The 8499-nt window shown below is 44.4% G+C and overlaps 1 pseudogene; it reads right to left on the reverse strand.

The window, feature by feature from the left end:
* Positions 1 to 1005: 1005 nt before the first annotated feature.
* On the reverse strand, positions 1006 to 1966 carry LOC133749238 (olfactory receptor 7E178-like; annotated as a pseudogene).
* Positions 1967 to 8499: the final 6533 nt, after the last annotated feature.

Below are 8499 nucleotides of genomic sequence, written 5' to 3' on the forward strand. Positions count from 1 at the left end.
AGTTCCATCTTAACTGCTGCACCAAATGCCTGTCCCCTCTGCAATTTTTTCAAGGAAAAACAATGATATAACTTAACAGCTATACATTTAAATATTGCATATATATGTGCATACATGTGTGTGTATATATATATATCGCACACATTTTAATCACTTCTGTGACATAATGGAGAGAGGTCAGATGGAACCATCATCACTAGGAATACTGGGGAGAACTCTGTGCTCTAAGGGGTCCTCTCCCATCTTCTCCATGAGATTCATGGGTCCCAGTTTTCCTAGGAAAGTTCTAGTTCATAACTTTTCATTCAAACTATTTAGAGTGACCCCTGTCCATCTCAGAATGTGTTTGGGCTGGAAATTAAAAAGTCACCTTACTGGCTCAAGAATGTACTAAAGAGGGACCAGTGTTTTGTGCAGCATTTGTTACTACTTGGGACACATGAGTTCATATAGAATGCCGGGTTGAGTCCCAGCTCTTCTGCTTCTCATCCTGCTTCCTGCTAATGTGCATCTTGGGAGGTAGCAAGTGATGGTTCAGGTACTTGGATCCCTGCCATCACTTGGGAGATTTGGACTGAATTCTGGCTTGTTGGCTTCAGGCTGACTCAGTCCTGGCTGATATAGATATTTGTGGCACAAACTAGTTGATCAACTCTCCCCGTCTCTCCTTCTCTCCCTCTTTCTCCCTCTCCTCCCTCTCCCTCTAGACAAGTGAAAATAAATAAAAAAATTTTAAGAGGTTTATTAAAGAACATTAACTACAAAGAATGTTGTGGTATGACACTTGTACATGGATAAGGAAAGTGAGAAGGATCTACTGATGAACTGTACATCAGTGCTGTAAAGTAGGGAGTCCTGAATACTATCCAAGGTAGAGCTATACTAAGAGAAAAAAACAATGTACAGAACACAGAGGTGTGTATGGCCCAGGGTTTCTTCCTATGTGTGTGATTTTGCTGCCTTCCTCAGTCCTGTGAGCTCAAGGAAATTGCATAGGCAGTGAGATCAGGCGAATCTGCTGAGCAGCCTCCAGAGGGCCCTCTTCATGTCCCTGTTCCTCAGGCTGTAGATAAAGGGATTCAGCATGGGGGTGACCATGGTGTACATCACTGAGGCCACTGTACCCTTCTTGGGGGATGATGAGACAGCAGCACTCAGATATACCCCAAGGCCTGTCCCATAAAATAAGCAAACTACAGACAGATGAGAACCACAGGTAGAGAAGACTTTATACCTCCCACCTGTGGATGGGATGCGCAGAATAGAGGAGAGAATCCGAGCATAAGAGTAGAGGATCCCTGAGACTGGAACCCCACCAAAGATGACACCAATAACGTAGATTAACACATTGCTGGTGGTGGTGTTGGAGCAAGCAAGATGGACAAGCTGAGGAGCATCGCAAAAGAAATGAGGGATTTCCACGAGTGTGCAGAACCTAAGTTGTGACACCATCAGACAGTGCATCTGGGAGTCCACAATGCTGATGATAAGTGATCCCAGGACCAAAAAGCCACAGAGGTGGGCGTTCATGATGACTGAATAGTGCAGGGGGTAACAGATGGCCACCAGTCGGTCATAGGCCATCACAGTCAGGAGCAAACTGTCCAAACAGCCAAAAAGGTAAACAAAAGACACCTGAGTTAGGCAGCATGCATAGGTGATGGATTTGCTATGTGTCTGGAGGTTCACCAGCATTTTGGGGATGGTGGTGGTGCTGAAGCCAATGTCGGCCAAGGACAGGTTGCAGAGGAAGAAGTACATGGGGGAGTGCAGGTGGGAGTCTGTGCTGACAGTCAGGATGATGAGCAGGTTCCCGAGCACTGTGATCAGGTATATGGACAGGAACAACAAACAGGAAGAGCTGCAGGGATGGATCCTCGGAGAGGCCCAGCAGGAGGAGTTTCCAGACACATGTGAAGTTCTGCACTTCCATGTATATGGGACACCTTCTCAAAAAGAAGAGAGTGTTAGAAGAAATGGCACAGGAGTAGAGGCACCCAGCTGAGCATCTGTGTGGTAAAGACAGACAAATCACAAGTCAGGGATCTGCCCTCCAGGACCACTCACCCCAGGACATTGAGCAGTGTTTCCAGGTGTACCATCTGCTCAGAACTCTCCTGTTGCTATGTGTGCTATCCGCCCATATCTATACATCCACATTAGGAACAGTAATCCAGGGACTGGGACTGTGACGTACAAGGTTAAGCCTCTGCCTGTAGTGCCAGCATCCCATGTGGGTACCACTTCAAGTACCACTTCTGCTCCAGCCCCCTGCTAAAGCACCTGGGAAAGCAACAGAAGATGGCCCAAGTCCCTGGGCCCTTGCCATCTATGTGGGAGACCAGGAAGAAGCTCTTGGCTTTGGCCTGGCTCAGCCTCTGCTACTATGGCCATTTGGGAGAGAAAACCAGAGGATGGAAGATCTCTCTCTCTCTCTCTCTCTCTCTCTCCCTCTCTCCCTCCCTCTCTCCCTCCCTCCCTTCCTCCCTCCCTCCCTCTCTCTTCCCCCACTTCTGTGTGTGTGTGTCCTCCATTTCTACCTTTCAAATAAATAAATCTTTAAAAAAGTAAGCCAAGGACTGTTGCAATATTTTGAGATACCACCTTAAATGTTAGCTCCTACATTTGAAGGAAACAGAAAATGACCTTCTCTCAAAAAAAAATCCTGGTCAATGAACACTAAGAAGTAGTCAAATATACTTCATCTTATCTAAATGCAGTATAAGAAATTCCTCTCAGATTGCCATTGTGGTGTAACAGGTTAAGAGGCTGCCCACAAAGTGGCATCCCACATAAGCACTGGTTCACATCATGGTTGCTCCACTTCAATCCAGCTCTCTGCCAACGTGCCTGAGAGAGCAGAAGAAGATGCCCAAGTCCTTGAGCCCCTGCCACCTACATGGAAGAGATGGATGGAGTTCCAGGATTCTGGCACAACCCTGGCTGTTGTGACCACTGATGGAGTGAACCAGCAGATGGAAGCTTTCTCGCGCTCTTGCTCTCACTCTTGCTTTGCCTCTGTCATTTCATCTTTCAAATAATTTTTAGAATTTGTTTGGGAGTATAATCTAGTATAGCCAAAACCACATCAGCTAAATGCTAAATCAAAAACAAGTGTTCATAATCACATGTATTTTTATACACCAACTATCTTCATAGCTCTGTATTTGGTTGTATGACATCCACCTTCTCTGGAAGTAAGTGGTCACTCTCAAATGTATGGGATTTCTAGTAACAGCAACTCGATATAAGTCAAAGATAGCAATATTTGGGCTTGATGGATCTCACATTCTGATAAAAATGTTTTTTTTTATTTTTTATTTTTTTATTTTTGACAGGCAGAGTGGACAGTGAGAGAGAGACAGAGAGAAAGCTCTTCCTTTTGCCGTTGGTTCACCCTCCAATGGCCGCCGCGGTAGCGCACTGCGGCCGGCGCACCGCGCTGTTCCGATGGCAGGAGCCAGGTGCTTATCCTGGTCTCCCATGGGGTGCAGAGCCCAAACACTTGGGCCATCCTCCACCGCACTCCCTGGCCACAGCAGAGAGCTGGCCTGGAAGAGGGGCAACCGGGACAGGATCGGTGCCCCGACCGGGACTAGAACCCGGTGTGCCGGCGCCGCAAGGCAGAGGATTAGCCTGTTGAGCCACGGCGCCGGCCGATAAAAATGTTTTTGTTAATTGCATGAAAAATCCACACAATACCATCAATCCTGAAGATAGTGTTAATTTACAATATACCAATAGTTAAACAAAAATAACTTTATTTTGACAGGTAGAGTTATAGACAGTGAGATAGAGACAGAGAGAAAGGTCTTCCTTCCGTTGGTTCACTCCCCAAATGGCCGCTACAGCTGGCGCTGCACTGATCCGAAACCAGGAGCCAGGAGCTTCTTCCTGGTCTCCCATGCGGGTGCAGGGGCCCAAGCACTTGGACCATCCTCCACTGCCCTCCCGGGCAACAGCAGAGAGCTGGACTGGAAGAGGAGCAACTGGGACTAGAACCCAGTGCCCATATGGGATGCCGATGCCACAGGTGGAGGATTAGCCAAGTGAGCCATGGCGCCGGCCTCCCAAAATAACTTTTAATAAGTAATGTAGACCTAGTTTTCATTATAGCAGGGTTATTTTCTTGCAATGCTACACAATCTCAAGGAAATGTCTGAGGTTAAATTTGCTTTTGGTGGTTTGCCTTAGCTTGGTAAAACTTTTTTTTTAAAGATTTATTTATTTATTTGAAGGTCAGAGTTACACACAGAGAGAGGTCTTCCATCTGATGGTTCACTCCCCAATTGGCCACAACAGCCGGAGCTGTGCTGATCTGAAGCCAGTAGCCAGGAGCTTCCTCCGGGTCTCCCACGTGGGTGCAGGGTCCCAAGGACTTGGGCCATCTTCTATTGCTTTCCCAGGCCATAGCAGAGAGCTGGATCGGAAGAGGAGCAGCCAGTTCTCGAAACCGGCGCCCATATGGAATGCCGGCGCTTCAGGCCAGGGCATTAACCTGCTGTGCCACAGTGCCGGCCCTGATAAAACTTCTTAAATTCATCTCTAATGCTAAACATTCTTTAAGAGCTATTTTTGTCAAATCTCACCCTCTCGTGAACAGGTGATAAACAGATGACTAAAACCAGGTTACATGTAATGTATATGAGTGAAGTTGACATGTTGAGACTTGATTATTATTCACAGCCCTTGTCTATACTCTTGAGGAACAATGGTCTTTCTGCTAACTCCTTGTTGAAGTCTTTTATTAGTGAAATATTAAGCTTGTGACTATAAAGCAAATTGAAAATATATCATTGAAAAAAATGAAAAGAAAAATAAGGAAAGATGGTGGGAGTGAGGGAAGAGTATAGGGTGGGAAGTATCAGGAGGAAGTTTGTAGCTGTAAAGCTGTGTAGTTCTGCATACATTCCTACGGTCTTACTTCTAAGGGTACAGTTTAAAAACTTGCCATTAAGCTGAGTGGTTAAAAAATGCCATCTTAAAACGTTAAAGTGATCATATTAAGTGTTAAACTGATCATTTATATAGGATTAAGTGTTAAAGTGATCATATAAATAGGATCAACTACCTGGTAATAATAATAGAATTAAAAAGAAGAGAATGTTCCAACATGGGAAGCAGTCCATACAGCAGACTCATAGAATGGCAATTGCTTTATATAGCACTATGACCTCAGAATCAGCCCTTAAGGCATTCTGGTCTGGCTGGAAAGCCCATGAGAGTATTTCAGGCATGGAAAACCAAGATGCTGTGGCAAAAATGTCCTACATCAAGGGCCTCTGTGAGAGAAACCCCTGTGGAAAGAAATGGCCATCAAAGAAGGATGTGATTTTCTCTGAAGGGAGGAGAGAACTGCCACTTTGCTTATGGCTTTGTCTAAATACTGACAGAGTTTGTGGATTCAAAAGGCTTCCATAGCCGTGGTAGCACATGTCCAGTTGATCACTGATGTCATGCATAAGAGTGTTAATTGTTAAATTAACAACAAGAGTCACTGTGTACTAACTCCCCATGCAGGAGAGAAATCTTTCATATGCTGGTTCATCCCCTAGAGGGCTGCAACAAACAGGGCTGGACCAGACTGGACAGAGCCTAGAACTCTATCCAGATCTCCCACATGGGTGGCAAGTACCCAAGTACTTAGGTCATCTTTTTGCTGCCTCCCAGGCACATTAGCAGGGATCTGTATCAGAAATGGAGTGTCTTGGACTCAAACTGGTGCCCATATAGGATGCCAGCATTAGAGGCAGTAACTTAACTCACTGTGCCACCCACTTTTAAAATATAAAATCATGGGCTGGCACCGTGGCGCAGCACGTTAATCCTCTGCCTGCAGCGCCCGCATCCCATATGGGCGCCAGTTCTAGTCCCAGCTGCTCCTCTTCCCATCAGCCCTCTGCTATGGCCTGGGAAAGCAGTAGAAGATGACCCAAGTCCTTGGGCCCCTGCATCTGCATAGGAGACCTGGAAGAAGCTCCTGGCTTCAGATCAGTGCAGCTCCAGCTGTTGAGGCCATTCGGAGAGTGAACCAGAGGACATAAGACCTTTCTCTCTGTCTCTTCCTCTCACTGTCTGTAATTCTACCTTTCAAACAAATAAATAAAATATTTTATAATATATATAAAATCATTAATAGTATTTCAGAACTCATCAAATGTTGAGTTTTTTTCTATCCTTGCACAATTATTGTGCAAGGATACACTGTACTTCAGTTGCACAAACACAAACATTGTCATGAATTTGCACATATTTCCCTTTCAGTGTTTCTTTATTAGTAGTATTAATTTATGTATCCATACTCTTCTAGAAAATTAACCTAAACCGTTATACAATAAATACTGTTTTCTAAGTTTTCATTTCTGATAATATTTTAAATATCTTTTTGTCATATATCTGCTTCAAACACTTTTTTGAAATACTTATTTGAAAGGGAGAGAGAGAGAAGGAGAGATTTCCCACTCTCTGGTTCACTCCTCAAATATCCACAACTGGTAGGGTTGGGCCATGCCCAAGCCAAAATCAAGGAACTCAGTCAGGTATCCCATATTTATGGCAAGAACCCAAGTGCTGGAGCCATCACTGCTGCCTCCCATCGTACACATTATTAGGAAGCTGGAATTGCGAGCAGAACCAGGACTCAAACCCAGGCACTTCAGTGTGAGATATGGGTGTCCTAGTGGAGTCTTAACCTGCATCAAACACCTATCCAACATACACATTTTTTATGTATCAATTAAAAAGTAAAAAATTACATTAAAATGCTTTCACCTGTTCTCTCCTGCAAAATGAATATAACAGATTTTATTTTCAAGGTAGTTCTACAGATAAAAGGACACAGCTAGTTTTTTTTTTTTTTAACAAAAATCTCAGCCCCTGGTCCTTGGAAACTCTAGTCGATACTAGGGTTACTGTCATTTTTGTCACTGTTGTTCTTTTTGTCACTATCATGCTTTTTGTCATTGTTGTCACTTTTTGTCACTGTTGTCGTTTTGTGCTCTGGTGGTAGAGATGCCCACAGGAACTAGAATCATGTCAGAAGAAAGCTAACTAGATATTGTGAGATTTCTCAAATCCTCACCAGAATCAAGAATACTCATGTCCATGGGTCTCTGAGCTGAAGCTTTGCATGTTCGTGTCCTCCCGTCTGTCAATCATAACTGCCACATGCGAACACCAATGATGAGGATAAGATGCCCTCAGCAGCCCTTCCTCCAGCCCAACCACTGTCTGCCTCACACTTTCTGGGCTTCTCTGGTTCTCTGCTGAGGCATGGCCAGTGATGGTGAATCTGCTCCACTCCACTTCCCTGCTTGATTGAAAGCTGTGGCTTTGTCCTCAAGACTGTCAAGAAGATAGTCAGACATGGATGCCTGATCCCTGATGCAGATGATGGCTCTGAAGGAGGAAACACTGATCTGTAATCCACTAGGCTAGGACAGGCACATGAGCAGCTGGAGACACAGGGTAGTTATTGACACTCCTGTGGCCTTGAGAGCCCAATGCACAGAGCTCATCATCAGTCAAATTGGTCCATGCTGTCGTGATCTCTGAGGACCTGACAGTATTGGTGGCACAAGAAGAGAACGTTAATGTACTTGGGAAGGTCTGGGACCTTCCTCTTCTCAGGAGAAATGGCACATGTGCTCTCCTAACTTCTGACTTAGGATTTGAAGGAACCTTGACATCAAATGTGACTTTTAAAAATTAACTGGGAGGTGGGCATTGAGTGGAGCAGTTAAGACATTTGGGAAGCTACATCCCATATCAGAGTACCTGGATTTCAGTCCCAGTGCTGCTCCCAATTCCAGCTTCCTGCTAATGCAGACCGTGGGAGGCAGCACGTGATGGTCCCCGCCACCCATGTGGAAGTCTAAGATTGAATTCCTGTTTTCTGGCTTCATCCTGGCCCAGGCCTGGCTGTTGCAGGCATTCAGGGAGTGAATCAGTGATGGAAGATATCTCTCTCCCCACCTTTCAAATAAAAAAAAATTAAATAAAACTAGCTTGACAGGCAGAGAGAGTGCTCTTTCACTGATTCACTCCCCTTATGCCCAAAACAACAGTGTCAGGCCAGGGCTGTGGATGTATGTGTTGGATATTTGTGATTTTGCTTATTTAAAGACAGCAAAATTCTAATTTTTCTTTTTAATTGATGTAGGGAAATTAGAAAGCTACTGATGTTTATGTACTTAGAATTTACTCTTTCCCTTCAGTAATTCAGAACACCACATTTTGATGCAAACACTTACTGAAATTAATGTCTACCTATGAGGAATCTTCAAAAAAGTTCATGAAAATGCATATAATGAAACCTTTGTAAATTTCAAATATTTTTTGTATCAAAACAAACTTGTAATTTAACTCTATTTTTGTACGCACTTTTTGAAGTCCCCAGGTATAGATTTGAAGCCAGTCATGAGGTACAGGATGCACTCAAGGAGCTGAGTCTCAGCTGTGACACAGAACCACAGGCTCACTGGGATCATATTAGGAGCT

This window comes from Lepus europaeus, chromosome 20 (genome assembly GCF_033115175.1).
Source record: "Lepus europaeus isolate LE1 chromosome 20, mLepTim1.pri, whole genome shotgun sequence".
Lineage (NCBI taxonomy): Eukaryota > Metazoa > Chordata > Mammalia > Lagomorpha > Leporidae > Lepus > Lepus europaeus.